Source organism: Macaca nemestrina, chromosome 14 (genome assembly GCF_043159975.1).
Source record: "Macaca nemestrina isolate mMacNem1 chromosome 14, mMacNem.hap1, whole genome shotgun sequence".
Taxonomy (NCBI): Eukaryota; Metazoa; Chordata; class Mammalia; order Primates; family Cercopithecidae; genus Macaca; species Macaca nemestrina.
In genome coordinates, this window is record NC_092138.1 from 21558409 (window position 1) to 21577172 (window position 18764).

Consider the following 18764-nt stretch of genomic DNA (forward strand, 5'->3'; position numbering starts at 1 on the left):
TCACATGGACTTGAAGGATGGTGAATGCAGCAGAGGTTTTATTGAGCAAAGGAGGTGGCTCTTAGTGGGATGGGGAGCTGGAAAGGGGATGGAGTGGGAAGATAATCTTCCCCTGCAGTTTGGCCGTCCCCGGTCAAACTCATCTCTACATTCAGATGCTTCTTCTCTTCTCTCCTTCTCTGCCATGCCACTCTGCTTGTCTGTAAGTGGAATTTGAGGTTTTTATGGGTATGGGATGGAAGGTATGATGGGCCAGAGCAGTTTTGGAAAAAGCAACATTGGAGTGGGAAAACAGGAATGTGAAGTTCTTATTTAGTGCTGTGGGCCCAGGCTTGTGGGTGGGGCCTTTGCCAGGGAACTGCCCTCTTCTATTCAGTATTTCCCTGCCTCCTGTCCATATCAATAATACTTGGCTACTGCTTCAGGCCCTGTGATTACCAGGAAGCATCAGAGCAATCTTGGCAGCAGAATAAAAAAACACTGAATAATGATTTGTGGGCACACCATACAAAATCACAATGGAAAGACAAACAGGAAGTCTCAGGGTTTTAGGTTTTTCTTGTGTTTCTGGGGATAGAGGGGGCCCAAGCATTGTGTAATTCATTGTCAATAACTTCCTTTGTGAATTCTACATGTGGAAGATCTGTTTCACATGTGCTTTGGCATTGAATAGTTATTTTATTGATGCTTTGTTAAAACAAAGAATCCCATTTTATATCTGGTTATGTAAAGAGAAAACTGTACACACTGCCCTACTCTTGCTTTTCATGGGAAGGGAAATGGCTTTCCTCTACCCTTCTAGGTTCTTTGGTTAGGCCATGAATTAAATTGACAGATGATAAATTAACAGAGAAAAACCATCTTAATTACATATGTATGCATAGGACTCTGACGAATATGTGAGACTTAATTCCAGCTCCCACTAGGCATCCTGTCCCACCTAAGGTGGGGGAAAAATCCAAGAGGCAGAGACAATTTGTGAAGTTCACCCTCAAGGTCAGGTGTGGTGGCTAACACCTATAATCCCAATACTTAGCAAGGCTGAGATAGGTGGATTGCTTGAGCCCAGGAATTCAAGACCAGCCTGAGCAACATGGTGAAACTCTGTCTCCACAAGAAATACAAAAATTAGCCAGGTATGGTGGTGTGTGCCTGTCTACACAGGAGGCTGAGGTGGAAGTATCACCTGAGCCTAGCAAATCAAGGCTGCAGTAAGCCATGATCATGCCACTGCACTCCAGCCTGGGCAACAGAATGAGACCCTGTCTCAAGGAAAAAAAAAAAAGTTCACAGTTAAAGGGCACATAAAGGCTAACTAAAGGACTAAGACCTAATTATAATGCCAGAGGCATTTAAAGGAGAGCAACTCCACCTTGAATAGGGGCTAGGTGAAATAAAGCTCAGACCTGCTTGGCTGCCATCCCAGGAGGTTAGGCATTCTTAGTCACAGGGTAAGACTGGAGGTCAACAGGACTGGTATCACAAGTCAGAGGTTGTAAAGACCCTACTGATGAAACAGGATGTGGTAAAGGAGCCAGCCAAAACCCACTGAAACAAAGATGGAGATGAAAGTGACCTCTGGTTGTCCTCACTTCTCACTATACGCTAGTTATAATGAATTAGCATGCTAAAAGACACGCCTACTAGCACCATGACAAATGCCATGGCAACTTCTGGAAATCACCCTGCATGTTCTAAAAAGGGGAGAGACCCTCAGTTTCTGGAACTCCCCACCCTTTTTCTGGAAAACTCATGAATAATCTACTCTTTGTTTATCATATAATCAAGAAATAACCATAAAAATAGTCAACCAGCAGCCCTCTGGGTGCAGTGGCTGACACCTGTAATCCCAGCACTTTGCGAGGCCGAGGCAGGTGGATCACGAGGTCAGGAGATCGAGACCATCCTGGTTAACACGGTGAAACCCCGTCTCTACTAAAAATACAAAAAATTAGCCGGGTGTGGTGGTGGGCGTCTGTAGTCCCAGCTACTCGGGAGGCTGAGGCGGGAGAATGGTATGAACCCCGGAGGCGGGGCTTGCAGTGAGCCAAGATTGCCACTGCACTCCAGCCTGGGTGACAGAGCGAGACTCCATCTCAAAAAAAAAAAAAAAAAAAAAGAAATATCTTGAAAGAAGCCACAGGAAAAAACACTTTACCTATAGAGGAGAAACATAAAATTTACATCCAACTTCTCCTCAGAAACCACACAAGCAAGAAGAGTGTTCTATTTTTCTGTAATTTCATCTTAATGTCTCATTCTGGAGAATGGCAGTAAATTCCTGTCCTCTCTCACATGGCTTCAGGAGATTTGGTTGTGAATGTTTACAATGTGTCTTTCATAAGATACTTCTTTAGCCTGACAAACAGCCAGATGTCTAAGTGTCTGACCTGTGTCCAGGTGTCCCACTCACAGGAAACTTGTTTATAGTGGCAGATGTCCTTATGGCTCTTGTCTGACCTGTGTCCAGCTTATTTCTACCAAGATAGCCATTCTTTAGGAGAGCCCTGGCCAGGAAAGAAGTTAGGTTTAGATGTGTCATTCAGGTGAGACACAAAGGAAGTAATTCAAACAAAACATGAAATAACACAAGGAGTATATTACTTTCAGATCCCAGAAAGAAGACAGCAGCATGCCCCATGGGGCCAACAGGAAGTAGGGAGCTATTTGGGACATGTACACTCAATCAGCAGGCAAGAAGCAAGAGAGAGAATGAGGAACCCATGGGCTGAAGCCTTTACTGGGGTCTAGGGCGTTATCCAGGCAGGTTTCCCTCGGGAAGTTCTAATTAGTGGGTTTAGAGGAAGTAGATACAAGTTCATGAAATCATGCTGTGACTGAAAAGTGGTCACTGGCATATCTGCACAGTAGGGGGTTCAGCAAGGTGAGTCAAGTAGGTTGTATCTAGCTGTCTGATAGGGAGGTGGTCACCAGGAGGCAGTCGTATAAAGCAGATATCTGGATCAACCACACTGAGGAACTGGAATGAAGTAGAGAACCGGAACCTGTGTCAAGGGTGACTAAGCCCTGCTTCCAATATGAGAAAATTAAACCTATGTTCAAAATGGATGCTGAGGTGACATAAAATTGTAAGAAATTACTACAAAGAGAGTCAAGTGAAATATTTAAAGTGGTGAGAGAAAGAAACTACCAACTAGAATTGTGTATCCTGTGAAATTATTCTTCAAAAGTGAAGTAGAAATAAAGACTTTCTGAGACCAACAAACACTAAGGAAATTTGTTGCTAGTAGACCTGCCTTCTAAGAAATATTAAGGAAATTCTTCACATAGAAGAAAAATAATATAGTTCAGGAATGTGGATCTACATATAGAAAGATAGAGTATTAGAGAAGAATAAGTAAAGGTAAATAAAAACTTTAAAAATGTTTAATTGGTCTAACATAACATTTTGTTTCAAACAATAATGGCAAAATGTATTTGATTGGATGTATATACATACACTTATGCTTATGGATGCTTTTGTTCACTAAGAAAATATAAGCATTTATTAAGTGAAATGAACTACACAATAATACCAGGGACAGGAGGGAAGGCTTAAAAATATTTTGTTATCATAAAGTACTTGCACTACCTGTAAAGTAGTATAGTGTTAATTGAAAGTGGACTTCAGTTAGTTGTAAACGTATATCACAAACTGTATAGCAGCCAAAAAATTATTTTTTAAAAGAAGCATAATTGGCCAGCCTTTGGGAGGCTGAGGCAGGCAGATGGCTTGAGCCCAGGATTTCAAGACCAGCCTGGGCAACATAGCAAGATACCATCTCTACAAAACATACAAAAATTAGCCACACATGGTGGCATACGTGTGTAGTTTCAGCTATGTGGAAGGCTGAGGCAAGAGGATCACTTGAGCTCAGGACGTTAAGGCTGCAGTGAGCCATGATTATGCCACTGCACTCCAGCCTGGGCAACAGAGTGTGACCCTGACTCAAAATATAATAATAAAAAATTTTAAAAACAAACAAATAAAAAAAACCAAAATGGCAGGGAAAAAGTGGAAGTCAAAAACAGGAACAAGGAATAGAGACAATGAATAGAAAAGGTAACAAATATTATAAATATACATCCATTTATATCAATAATCACTTTAATATCAATGGTCTAAATACACCAATTAAAATACAGAGATTGTCAGAGTGGATTAGAAAACAAGACTCAACTATATGTTGTTTATGTAGAAACCCAGATTAAATGTAAAGACATATATAGATTAAAAGTAAAGGGATGGAGAAAGATATTCCATGCTAACACTAATCAAAAGGGAGTGGGAGCAGTTATATTAATTTCAAACAGAGCAGACATCAGAGTAAGGAAAATTATCAGGGATAAAGCATGGCATTACATAATGGATAAAGGGCTCAATTTTCAAGAAGACGTAACAATCCACAGTGTATCTATGCCTAACAACAAAGTTTTAAAATATGTGAGGCAAAAACGGATAGGAATACAATGAGAAACACATGAATCCACTGTTATACTTGGAGACAGTATCTCTCTAACAGAACTCAATAGCACCATCAATGGGGTATAATTGACATTTCTAGACTGTTTTACCCAACAACAGCAGAATACACATTCTTCTCAGACTCAAATGGAACATATACCAAGATAGATAACATTCTGGGTCCTAAAACACACCTTAAAAAATGTTATTAGTTGTTTATTTTTTAAAACTTTTTTTATTATTTAGAAATAGAGACGAGGTCTTGCTATGTTGCCCAGGCTGGTCTTGAACTCCTGGGCTCAAATAATCTGCCTGCCTTGGCCTCCCACAGTGCTGGGATGACAGGCATGAGCCACCACACCCACTCTTAATAAATTTTAATTAATTAATTAATTAATTAATGCTTTTGAAGGGAGTTTCGCTCATCACCCAGGCTGGAATATAATGGCATGATCTCAGCTCATTGCAACCTCTGCCTCCTGGGTTCAAGCGATTCTCCTGCCTCAGCCTCCTGAGTACCTGGGATTACAGGTGCTTGCCACCGTGACCAGCTAATTTTTGTATTTTTAGTAGAGACAGGGTTTCACCATGTTGGCCAGGCTGGTCTCCAACTCTTGACCTCAGGTGACCCACCTACCTCCGCCTTCCAAAGTGCTGAGATTACAGGCATGAGCCATCATGCCCAGCCCAAATTTTAAAGATTATAAAACATCCAATATATTATTTCAGGTCACAGTGGAATTAAACTAGAAACTAGTAACAGAAAGATAGCTAGAAAATCCCAAAATACTTGGAAATTAAACCACACTCTAACACATTGGTCAAAGAAGAAATCTCAAGAAAAATTTTAAAATATTTTGAAGTAAATTAAAATAAAACCACAACTTATTAAAATGTGTGGATACAGTAAAAATAGTACTTAGAGGGAAATTTAAGGCATTAAATGCATATATTGGATAGGAAAAAATATCTAAAATCAGTCATCTAAGCTTCCACTTTAGGAAACTAGAAAAAAAAGGGGGGACCAAATTAAATCCCAAGCAAGCAGAAGAAAAGATATAATAAAAATTAGACCAGAAATCAATAAAAATCAGCCGAGTGTGGTGGCCCATGCCTGCAATCCCAGCACTTTGGGAGGCCGAGGCAGGTGGATCACCTGAGGTCAGGAGTTCGAGACCAGCCAGGCAATGGGGTAAAACACCATCTCTACTAAAAAACCAAAAATTAGCAGGGCATGGTGGCATGTGCCTGTAATCCCAGCTACTCCGGAGGCTAAGGCATGAGAATCACTTGAACCTGGGAGGCGGAGGTTACAGTGAGCCGAGACTGTGCCACCGCACTCCGGCCTGGGCGATAGAGCAAGACTCTGATCACCTCCCCTGATTCCCAAAAAAGAAATCAATAAAAATAAAAACAATAAAGAAAATAAATGAAACTAGATGCCGTTTCTTTGATAAAATCAATAAGCCTCTAGCCAGGCTAGCCAAGAAAAAGAGAGACATACAAGTTACTAATATCAGAAATGAGAGAGAGGACATCACTACAAATCCTGTGAACACTACAAGGATCATAAAGAAATAAGAAACTCTATATGTCCACAAATCTGATAATTTAAGTAAAATAGGCTAATTCCTTAAAGACACATTTGCCAAAACTCACACAGAAGAAATATACATTCTGAATAAGTCTGTATTTATTAAAGAAATTGAATCAATTATAACCTTCGAAAACAAAAAACATCAGGCCCAGATAAATTCACCAGTGAATTCTTCTAAATATTTAAGAAATAAATTGTATTCACTTTCTACAATCTCTTTCAGAAAATAGAAGTAGAGAGGCCAGGCGTGGTGGCCCACACCTGTAATCCCAGTACTTTTGAGACTGAGGTGGGTGGATCACTTCAGGTCAGGAGTTTAAGAGCAGCCTGGCCAACATGGTGAAACCACATCTCTTCTAAAAATTACAAAAATTAGCTGGGTGTCGTGGCATATGCCTCTAATCCCAGCTACTTGGGAGGCTGAGGCAGGAGAATCAACCTGGGAGGCAGAGACTGTAGTGAGCTGAGAGAGCACCACTCAACACTCTAGCCTGGGTGACACAGCGAGACTCCGTCGTAAAAAAAAAAAAAAAAAAAAAAAAAGAAAGAAAGAAGAAAAGAAAATAGGAGCAGACGAAATGGTTTCCAACTCATTCTATGAGGCCAGCATTATCCTAATACCAAAATCAAAGATATTTCAAGAAAACTACAGACCAGTATCTCTCATGAACATAGATACAAAAATTCTCAATATTAGCAAGTTAAATCCAACAATGTGTAAAAAGATTCTTTGAACTGAAGCTGCAAGAAAAAAAATTATATACATGACCAAGGAAATTTATTCCCAGTATGTAAGCCTGGTTCAACATTTGAAAATTAATGATTTAATAATTCATCATTTCAACAGACTAAAAAAGAAAAAACGTGATCATATTAATAGATGCAGAACAATTATTTGACAAAAACAATACCCATTCATGACAAAAACTCAGGAAATAAGGAATAAAGGGGAACTTTTTCAATAGAATAAAGAACATTTACAAAAATACCCCACAGCTAATGATGAAAAATTAGAAGCTTTCCCAGAGCAGGAGCAAGTCAAAGATTTCCTCTCTTACTACTCCCTATCAAAATCATACTTGGAAGTTCTAACTAATGCAGTAAGAAAAGAAATAGAAATAAAAGGTATGCAGATTGAGAAGGAAGAAATAAAGCTGTCTTTGTTTGCAGATGACATGAACGTTTATGTGGAAAATCCGTAAGAATCAACCACTACAACAAAAAATTCCTGGAACTAATAAGTAAGTATAGCAAGGTTGCAGGATACAAGATTAATATACAAAATTTGATTCCTTTCTGGTATATCAGCAATTAACCAGTGGAATTAGAAATTTAAAACATAATATGAATACCATTTATATTAACACCCCAAAATATGGAATACTTAAGTATCAATCTAACAAAATACGTGCAAGATCTATATGAGAAAAACTACAAAACTCTGATGAAATAAAGAAGAGCTAAAGAAATGAAGAGGTATTCCATGTTCAAGGATTGGAAGATTCAATATTGTTAAGATGTCCATTCTTCTCAATGCAATCTATAGATTCAACACAATACCAACCAAATTCCCAGCAAGTTATTTTGTGATACTGACAAACTGATTCTTAAGTTTATATGGAGACACAAAAGACCCAGAATAGCCAACATAATCATGCATGAGTGTTAGTCAGAGGACTGACACTACCTGACTTCAGGATTTACCATAAAGCTACAGGATTTACTATGAAGTAATCAAGACTTAGTAGTGTTGATGAAAGAGTGGACAAACAGATCAATGGAACAGAACAGAGCAGCAGATATAGACTCAAATAAATATAGTGAATTGATCTTTCACAAAGGAGCAAAGGAGAAAATGGATAATAGTCTGTTCAAGAAATGCTGCGGGAACAACTGTACATCTACATGCAGGAGAAAAAAAAAAGAATATAGACATAGACCTTGTACTCATCCCCAAAATTAGTTCAAAATGAGAAAAATAACTATTATAATATACAAACGCTATTTTAGAAATTTGAAGTGTAAATACAGTGCAGTACAGTGTGGCAATAGAGAATACTGACCCAGAAACTAAAAAAAAAAAAAAAAAAGGAACTCAAAATGGATCATTTTGTAAAATGCAAAACTATACAATTCCTAGAAGATAACACAGGAGAAAATCTAGATGACCTTGTGTATGGGAATGACTTTTTATTTTATTTTTTTTGAGATGGCGTCTCGCTCTGCTGCCCAGGCTGAAGTGCAGAGGCACAATCTCAGCTCACTGCAACCTCTGCCTTTGGGGTTCAAATGATTCTGGCACCTCAGCCTCCTGAGTAGCTGGAATTACAGGTGTGTGCCACCATGCCCAGCTAATTATTGTATTTTTAATAGAAACTGGATTTTGCCATGTTGGTCAGGCTGGTCTTGAACTCCTGGTCTCAAGTGATTCACCCAGCTCAGCCACCCAGAGTGCTGGGGTTACAGGCATGAGTCACTGTGCCTGGCCAGAACTCTTAAAACTCAACAAGAGGGCCGGGTGCGGTGGCTCAAGCCTGTAATCCCAGCACTTTGGGAGGCCGAGACGGGTGGATCACGAGGTCAGGAGATCGAGACCATCCTGGCTAACACGGTGAAACCCCGTCTCTACTAAAAAATACAAAAACCTAGCCGGGCGAGATGGCGGGCGCCTGTAGTCCCAGCTACTCGGGAGGCTGAGGCAGGAGAATGGCGTAAACCCCGGAGGCGGAGCTTGCAGTGAGCTGAGATCCGGCCACTGCACTCCAGCCCGGGCGACACAGCGAGACTCCGTCTCAAAAAAAAAAAAAAAAAAAAAAAAAAAAAACTCAACAAGAAGAAAGTGAACAACGTGATGATTTTTTCTTTTTTTCAGATGGAGTCTTGCTCTGTTGCCCAGGCTGGAGCAAAGTGGTACAATCTTGGCTCACCGCAACCTCTGCCTCCTGAGTTCAAGCAATTCTCCTGCCTCAGCCTCCTGAGTAGCTGAGACTACAGGTGCACACCACCACGCCTGGCTAATTTTTGTATTTTTAGTAGAGAAAGAGTTTCACCATATTGAACAGGCTGGTCTTGAACTGCTGACCTTGTGACTCTCCCGCCTTGGCCTCCCAAAATGCTGGGATTACAGCCTTGAGCCACCGCGCCTGGCCGATTTGTTCTTTTTTCTTTTTCATTTTTTCTTTTCTTTTCTTTCTTTCTTTCTTTTTTTTTCTTTCTTTATTTTATTTTATTTTTTTTTGAGACAGGGTCTTGCTCTGTTGCTTAGGCTGGAGTGCAGTGGCACAATCATAGCTCACTGTAGCCTTGATCTCCCAGCCTCAAGTGATCTTTCTACCTCAGCTTCCCAAGTAGCTGGAACTACAGGCATGCATCACCCATGCCCAGCTAATTTTTAAAATTTTTTTTGTAGATATAAGGTCTCACTATGTTGCCCAGGCTGTCTTGAACTCCTGGGCTCAAGCAGTCCTCTCACCTTGGCCTCCCAAAGTGCTGGGATGAGCCACTGCAACTGGTCTGATGTTTTTAAATGAGCAAAAGACCTGAACAGACACTTCACCAAAGATGATATACAGATGGCAAATAAGCATATGAAAAGATGCTCCACATGATATGTCATCAGAGAAATGCAAATTACTACTATAGGCCTATTGGAAGGTCCCAAATCCAGAACACTAACGACACCAAATGCTGGCAAGGATGTGCAGCAACAGGAGCTCTCCTTCATTGCTGGTGGAAATGCAAAATGGTGTAGTCATTTTGTTATACAGTTTGGCAGTTTCCTATAAAACTAAAGATACTCTTACCATATGATCCAGCAATTGTATTCTTTGGTATTTACCCAAATTAGTTGAAAACTTATATTCACACAAGCACCTGCAGATTGATGTTTAGAGCAGCTATATTCAGAATTGCCAAAACTTGGAAGCAATCAAGACGTCCTTGAATAGGAAAATAGACTGTGATACATACAGACAATGGAATATTATTCTATACTAAAAGTAAATGAGCCATCAAGCCATGAAGATGTGGAGGAACCTTGACTGCATATTTTTAAGTGAAAGAAGGCAGTCTGAAAATGGTACATCCTTTATAATTCCAATTATATGTGACTGTGGAAAGAGCAAAACTATGAAGACAGTAAAAAGATCAGTGGTTGTCAAGGATTAGGGGTGAGGGAGGGATGAATAAGCAAAGCACAGAGGATTTTTAAGGCAGTGAAAATACTTTGTATGATATGATAATGTTGGATACAGGTTAGTATTCCTTTGTCCAAACCCATAGAATGTGTAACTCCAAGAGTGAACTCTCATGTAAATTACAGACTTGGGGTGATAATGCGTCAATGTAGGTATATCAGTTGTAACATATACATTCTAGTGCCTAGTGCAGGATGTCTATAGTGAGGGAGGCTGTGTGTGTGTGTGTGTTGAAGGTCAGGAAGTATATGGGAACTTTCTGTACTTCTCAATTTTTCTGTGAACCTAAAGCTGCTTTTTAAAAAAAGTCTATTTAAAGGAAAAAAGTATTGGCAAAACAGAGCTCACTAGCTGGTTTGACTATTTTTGTAGAACAAACCACCTCAAAATTTGATGACTTGGGTTGGGTCTGGTGGCTCATGCCTGTAATCTCAGCACTTTGGGAGACTGAGGGGGGTGGATAATCTGAGGCCAGGAGTTCGAGACCAGCCTGGTCAACATGGTAAAATCCCATCTCTAGAAAAATATACAAAAATTAGCCAGGTGTGGTGGTGTGCGCCTGTGATCCCAGCTACTCTGGAGGCTGAGGCAAGAGAATCTTGAACCTGGAAGGTGGAGATTGCAGAGAGCTGAGGTCGCGCCACTGCTCTCCAGCCTGGGCCACAGAGCAAGACCCTGTTTAAAAAAAAAGAAAAAAAAAAACCCCAAACAATAACAACAACAAAAAAAACTGATGACTTAAAATAATCTGTTATTTCAAATTATTTTCTAGTTTGCCTGGGGCTCACCTGCGTGGTATTTCTTCCGGGAGCTCATTTGAGACTGAAATGTCCAGGATACTTCAGGCCTCTCTTCATATCTCTTTCTCTAGAAGGGTAGCTGGACTTATATCATGCCCAGCTTCTAACAGAGAGCGTTCAAAGCCTATCACAGAGTTGCTGCAGATCTCTGTAAGTACACCTCTGAAGTTACACGACATCACTTCTGTCAAATTTTATTGGTCAAATTTCACAATCAGGTCAGTTTTAATGGGGAGAGGAAATGGGCTTCCCCCTCTCAATAAAAGGAGTGAAGAAGTATTTGCGAGCATTTTTAATTTACCCTACTATTTTTTATTCAACTGGTAATAATTTTCCAATCTATACTACCCCCCCATGATACACTTTTGTTTTTCATCTTCTAAATATATAGTCCATGCTGACGGCCCGGCAGATTAGACCAATTTTCTATGTAACTGTATTATTTTATATATTGGACAGAAAAAATTTCTAAAATTAAAAAAAGTTCCTAAAATGTTATATCGCCATTGTGAGAAAAAAGGAGGAAAACACCAGTAATTTTGAAGACAAACTGAAATAATTAAATATGTAATTACTGTTGGTAACACCTATATTTTTGCCATGGCAGTCACATGCCAAAGGTATCATGAATTTGAGAGAACACAAGTCAGACACCTGTCATGGACACTAAAGAATGGTTAATTTCACAATCAGTAAATCGTGCCTTAAAAGGGGTATTATTCTGAACAGAGGTGAAAGTTCATCTCCAGAATCTCAGACGTATTTACTCATTATTATGAAAACAGTCCAGTGTTAGAAAGTTTTTCTTCTCTCTCATCCCAGAAATTTTTAGCATCTTAATCTCCTATACCATCATTGCACCAAATGTATAATAAAAAACATTTTTTTAAATGGGAAAGAAGTCTGAATTCTTCTATCTATAATTCTAGGTGCTCTTCTCCTCCTTTTTCTCTTTCTCCATTTTATTCTTCTATAGTGAAATATATATATATTCAGAGGAAGCACCAAAAAACATTAACTTTCCAAATTAAGACAGTCTTTTTATCTTTTGTGATTGAGGAAGAAGGTAGAATACAACAGCCATGCTTCACCAAAGAACCAAATCCAAGCACATGAAGCAATGAGCAAGCCAAACATTTCTGAGTACAGAATCCTCCCGTGTCTAGCACAGGGCCCGATGAACCTCATTCCCTAACTTTCATTTTCCATTTGCAGTTCTTACTTCACGTGTCACCGCAGTTCTAGGTTCATGTCAGTAAAAAGCAAAATTGTAATATGCCACCTTGTGGATGCATGAGGAATGAAATTCTCGTAGTGCTTTTGATTTTGGTGGTGAGAACTTAACATTGTATTTGCATAGTTTTTCCCCCGTAATACAAGCAATTTTTGCTCATTGCAAAAACAAAAAACAAAAATAAAAAATCCATACGGGAAATACACAAGGAACAGTAGGTACTCAAATATTTATGGAGTATAGATTTTTAAAAATTAGTAATCATCACACCCTTGATTTGGACTGGACCCTATTAAAGCAGCCAGTGAATGAATAGATGAAGGAAGGAATACCTTTCTCTAAAACATTTGATATTTTAGGTAAGCTCTTGGTTTTCAGGCTTGACCTGACATTAGAATCTAATTTTCCAGAGATATTTTTAATGTCTCATGTGGGTAGAAGTTGACAAAATTTGGTTTACATTCCATACAAGTATAAGAATTATTTATTAGTACTACTGACAACTTTCCATTTCCATATGTGTGGTATATTTATTAAACAATCCGGGCTGGGCATGGTGGCTCACGCCTGTAATCCCAGCACTTTGGGAGGCCCAGCCTGGCAGATCACGAGGTCAGGAGTTCGAGACCAGCCTGGCCAACATGGTGAAACCCTGTCTCTACTAAAAATACCAAAATCAGCCTGGCGTGGTGGCACATGCCTGTAATAATGCCAGCTACTCAGGATGCTGAGGCAGGAGAATCGCTTGAACCCAGGAGGTAGAGGTTGTAGTGAGCTGAGATCATGCCATTGCACTCTAGCCTGGGCAACAGAGTGAGACTCTGTCTCAAAAAAAAAAAAAAAAAAAATCAGCCAAATAAACATTTCATTATGGGTTATTATGAATAGCTGCATATAGCAGACAGACCTGATCACTTAACTCTTCCAGAAAAGGTGATCTTAGGTCCATTGTCAAAGGGATGGATGGTTTCTCAGCATTTTGTAGACTGTCTGTCTTCTTTTGGGTTTAGCAGGTCATACGTTCAGTCTGCTTTTTTGGTGCAAAATAACAATGTTAGACCAGATGAGTAATTTACAATCTGTGTTGCTACAAAAGGTTCTAAATATTCAAAGCACATTTCATTTAAAAATGTCTTTTATGAATTTAGTTTTCAAAACGTTATTTTAAAATACGTTTTCTGAATTTAATATGATAAAATAGTACAAACAGTGATAAGAACCAAATTTGGATGTCGTTGAGAGTGTTGAAGGAAAACCAGATGTGTTAACCAAAAAACATGCCTCTTTGACATAAAATGTTTTAAGCTAAGAGCAAGTGGGAGGAAGCAGATATACGAAAGCTCTCTGCCCTTCCTCTTTTTACCTAGTGGCAGGACACAGATTTACAAAGAAAAAGGTGCCCTTCTTCCCCCTCTACCTGGAAGGACAAAAGTTAACCACTGAAGATAACTTTAGCCCTCATCTGGCTGGAGATGGCACAAGAGGAATCTACATTAATAAGCGTTGCTAAGTGGACTTCATCTACCATTATTTTGCCTTCCCACAATTTGCCACCTCTAGAGATTCAAAGTTCTTTTCCTCTGTCTTGTACTAAATTTAGAAATTTAGTGTGTTTTTTGATTGTTTGTTTGTTTGAGACAGGCTCTTACTCTGTCACCTAGGCTGGAGTGCAGTGGCATGATCATGGCTCACTGCAGCCTCGACCTCCTGGGCTCAAGGGATCCTCTGGCCTCAGCCTCCCACAGTGCTGGGATTATAGCAGTGAGTCACTGTGCTGGGCCTTAATGTTCTTTATTGAAGTTTATATAAGCTAGAGGTCTGAGTCATCTCTTTGAGAATTATTCATTCCCTGGGCATCTCCTGTATACATAATAAAATATACATGATAATAAATATTTGTTTTTGCTCTTACTTTGTTATTCTGTTTTTTGTTACGGGGGTCCCTTCTAAGAACGCATTAGGGGTGAGGAAAAAATATTAGTTTTCTTTCTTTACACTGTAAACTTCATTAGTGTGTTCTTATTGAGTAAATATATACTATATGTAGTAAATTTTGTGAGTTTAAACCACAAATACATTTGTGGTTATAACACTTGTTTATATGGCATGGCATTGTACACCTGTAGTTCCAGTTATGCAGGAAGCTGAGGCAGGCAGATGGCTTAATTCTAGGATTTCAAGGCTGTAGCGTGCGATGAGTTTGCCTGTGAATAGCCACTGCACTCTAGACTGGGCAACATAGCAAGATCCCATCTCTAAAATAAATATGTAAATACATAAATAAATAAAACATTATTTATTTTCTATATTGGGCTTTTATGTGGGATTTTACATGTCTGTTTTCCAAGGTAGAATTCTGAAGACACTTATACTCAGCCAAGCTTATTTGGACTGTAGTCTGGTTACAATGAATTTTCTATAACAGATCATCAGGTAATCATCATCATAATAGCCAATACAGAAGGCTTACTACACGTTACACACTGATTTAGTTGCTTCACATGCATTAAGTCTTAAATCTTTCAAATGCTTTATGAGGTGCTATGGTGATTATTCCTTTCTCACAGACAGGAAACTGGTGTAAGAGCCAGAGTCCCTCTTACCTACTACTAAGCTCTATCACCTCTCAGTAGAGTTCAGTAGTTCTGGCTTGTTTATTGCACATCCCTTTCTTGGAAATATGATCACAGGAACTCTCCCTAGCTAGACACTTTTCTTTCCTCTTCTCTGTTTAGTGGATTCACACATGCCCCAAGGCTCCAGCTTAAGTCCCACCTCTCTGGAAGGCATTGTCAAGCATACCTAACTCACAGGGTTCTCTTGCTCTCTGGTCTACTGGTAGCATTGTCTCATGCTAGGAAGTCTGTTTATACGAAGTCCAAAGAGTGAGTTAGAGGAACTGGAAAAGTTCCCTAGGGCTTCTGGGTAGAGATTTTAGAGGCAGGAGCTGTGGGGTGTGATAGGGAGAATCTGTAACAATGGTTTAGTTTAGACTGATCCTAAGACAAGGGGAAGCACAACATGACTTTTAGTGTGATGTTATCAGATTGGCATTTGAAAGGTTATTGCAGCATGAAAAAGCGGTTGAGAGAGACTGGTGTCAAATCTAAGACTGGGAGAATGGAGAGTTGGCTACACCTGTGCAGGTAAGAGGTCATGACTTGCATTCAGTGGGAGGAGGGGTAAAAATGGATTGGGAGAGACTTGGTAACTATTTAGGTGTGGAAGGTGTGAACCTTGATGTCAGACTCCAAGTTAGCAATTTTTAGATTAATTATTCAAAAACTAATAGACTCTACTATTTAGAGCAGTTTTAGGTTGGCAACTGCTGTTGCTGTATAGTTCTATGGGTTTCGATACATGCATAATGTCATATATTCATGAGGACAGTATCATGCAGAATAGTTTCACCGCCCTAAAAATCCCCTGTGCTTCACATTCATCCCTCCCTCCTACCTCCAACTTCCCCAAACCCTGGTAACCACTGATCTGTTTACTGTCTCCATAGTTTTGCCTTATCCAGAATGTAATATAATTGGAATCATGCAGTATGTAGCCTTTTCGGACCAGCTTCTTTCACTTAGTAATATGCAGTTACGTTTCCTCTATGTCTTTTTGTGGCTTGATAGCTCATTTCTTTTTAGTACAGAATAGTATGGCATTATATGAATACACAACAGTTTGTTTATCCATTCACCTATTGAAGGACGTCTCACCTGCTTCCACGTTTTGGCAATTCTGAATAAAGCTGCTATAAACATCCATGCGAAACAAAATAAAAATAAAATAAAATAGAAATAAAACATCCATTCATCTGTTCCATTTGCATTCAGTGGGAGTAGGAATAAAAATGGATTGGGGTAAAAACAAATAGGTTTTTGTGTGGACAAAAGTTTTCACCTCATTTGATTAAATATAAGTGAGCACAATTTCTGGATAATACAGTAAAAGTATGTTTAGTTTTATAAGAAACTGCCATACTGTCTTCCAAGGGGCGGTACCATTTTTGTATTCCCACCAACAATGAATGAAAGTTCCTGTTGCTCTGCATCGTTGCCAGCATTTGGTGTTGTCAGTGTTCTGAATGTTGGCCATTCTGATTGGTATATAGTAGTATCTCACTGTTGTTTTAATGTGTATTTCCCTCATGATATATGATGTTGAACATCTTTTCATATGCTTACTCAGATCTTCTGCTCATTTTTAAATTGAGTTGCTTATTTTCTTATTGCTGAATTTTAAGAATTCTTCAGATTCATTTTTTATTGCTTACTTAGAGTGGGTCATTTTTTATTACTTACTTAGAGTGGGCCTTCTTTTCCTTCACAAGTTGCCAGTTCTACTTTCTCTTTAGTCTCATTTGTGATCCTTCTTTCTACAGAGACAACTTAAACCAGAGATGTGGAGTCTTTCCCTACAGGCAGATGAAAGGATGTGTAAGTGCAGTTCAGAGGGGGAAATAAAAAGCATATTTTAGAATACTTCCTTGGTTAAAAGCAGTTAAGTTTGGCAAAGATACATACATTTTTAACTCTAGATTTATGCTAGGTAGCATACTTTGGGAGTCAAATGAATAAGAAAAATAATAAAAATTATTTGAAGCATATTCTTTGGCCTCTGAAGCAAGGTGGAGGGGTCTGCTTTGATCAACAGATTAAATACTTGATGGGAGTTCTTAGAAGTACAATTCGGCCGGGCGCGGTGGCTCACGCCTGTAATCCCAGCACTTTGGGAGGCCGAGATGGGCGGATCACGAGGTCAGGAGATCGAGACTATCCTGGCTAACATGGTGAAACCCTCTCTCTACTAAAAATACAAAAAAAAAAAAAAAAAAAAAAAAATTAGCCGAGCGCGGTGGCGGGCGCCTGTAGTCCCAGCTACTCCGGAGGCTGAGGCAGGAGAGTGGCACGAACCCGGGAGGCGGAGCGTGCAGTGAGTCGAGATCACGCCACTGCACTCCAGCCTGGGCGACAGAGCGAGACTCCGTCTCGAAAAAAAAAAAAAAAAAAAAGAGAAGTACAATTCTTGGAGGGTTTATTCTTCAGAGGGGAGGAGCCATTGAATGATATTGAGCAGTGGTAGAAAATGATCAGAATTCTTCCTTCTTGGGAGGCCGAGGAAGGCGAATCACTTGAGGCCAGGAGTTGCAGAACAGCCTGGCCAACATGATGAAAACCTGTCTCTATTAAAAATGCAAAAATTAGCCGGGCGTGGTAGTGTACACCTGTAGTCTCAGCTACTCGGGAGGCTGCAGCAGGAGAATCGCTTGAGCCTGGGAGGTGGAGGTTGCGGTGAGCCGAGATCGCACCACTGCACTCCAGCCTGGGTGACAGAGTGAGACTCTGGCAAAAAACAAATAAATAAATAAATAATTTAAAAAATAATAATAATAATTCTTTCTTCTATATCCTATGTTGATTACACAGTAATTACCCATATGACTTGACATGTAAATGGTAGTTTTAAAGATTGGAGCCTGACTGTTCCATCTTAAACATTCTACAAGTCTCTCCTTATTTATTTATTTATTTATTTTTGTTGAGAAGGAGTCTTGTTCTGTCACTCAGGCTGGAGTACAATGGAACAATCTTAGCTCACTGCAACCTCCGCCTCCTGGGTTCAAGAGATTCTTCCGCCCCAGCGTCTCGAGTAGCTGGGATTACAGGCGTTCACTGCCATGCCTGGCTAATTTTTGTATTTTTAGTAGAGACGGGGGTTTTGCCACGTGGGCCAGGCTGGTATTGAACTCCTGGCCTCAGGTGATCCCCCTGCCTCGGTCTCCCAAAGTGTTGGGATTACAGGCGAGATCCACTGCGCCCGGCCTATTTATTTATTTTTTAGTGATTGTGTCTCACTTTGTCATTAGGCTGGAGTGCAGTGGTTCAATCATAGCTCACTGCTGCCTCAGATTCCGGGGCTCAGGCGATCCTCACTCCTCAGTTTCCCAAGTAGCTGGGGCTATAGGCACGAGCCACCACCACCTGGCTGAGACAGTCTCGCTGTGTCGCCCAGGCTGGAGTGCAATGGCGTGATCTCCAGCTCACTGCAACTGCCGCCAGGTTCAAGAGACTCTCGTGCCTCAGCCTCTGGTAAATCTAGGACCACAGGCGAGCGCCACCATTCCTGGCTAATTTTTGTATTTTTTGTAGAAACTGGGTTTCACCATGTTGCCCAGGCTGGTCTCCAACTCCTGAGCTCAAGTGATCCACTGGCCTCAGCCTCCCAAAGTGCTGGGATTACAGGCATGAGCCACTGTGCCAGGCCCTGGCTGATTTTTAAAATTTTCTTTCTTACTTTCTCCTCTTCTTTTCTTTCTTCTTTCTTTTCTTTTTATTGTTTCTTTTCTTTTCTTTTTTCTCTTTTTCTTTCTTTCTTATTTTTATTTAAAAATTTTCTGTATAGACGGAAGTCTCCCTATTTTGTCCAGGCTGGTCTTGAACTCCTCCGCTCAAGGAATCTGCTCGCCTTGGAT

At 39.9% G+C, this 18764-nt stretch overlaps 1 long non-coding RNA gene across 2 annotated transcripts in view; it reads right to left on the reverse strand.

Annotated features, from left to right (window-relative positions):
* LOC105498701 (uncharacterized) overlaps positions 1–18764 on the reverse strand; it is a 20794-nt gene continuing 2030 nt past the window's right edge. The window contains exons 3-6 of one of the 2 annotated variants that reach the window (XR_011612436.1): positions 16594–16706; positions 2391–2507; positions 1407–1548; positions 1–200 (exon numbers count right to left, since the gene is read on the reverse strand). This is a non-coding gene — a long non-coding RNA (uncharacterized lncRNA). The remainder of the gene's footprint in view (positions 201–1406; positions 1549–2390; positions 2508–16593; positions 16707–18764) is intronic. The other variant, XR_011612437.1, reaches the window with a different exon arrangement.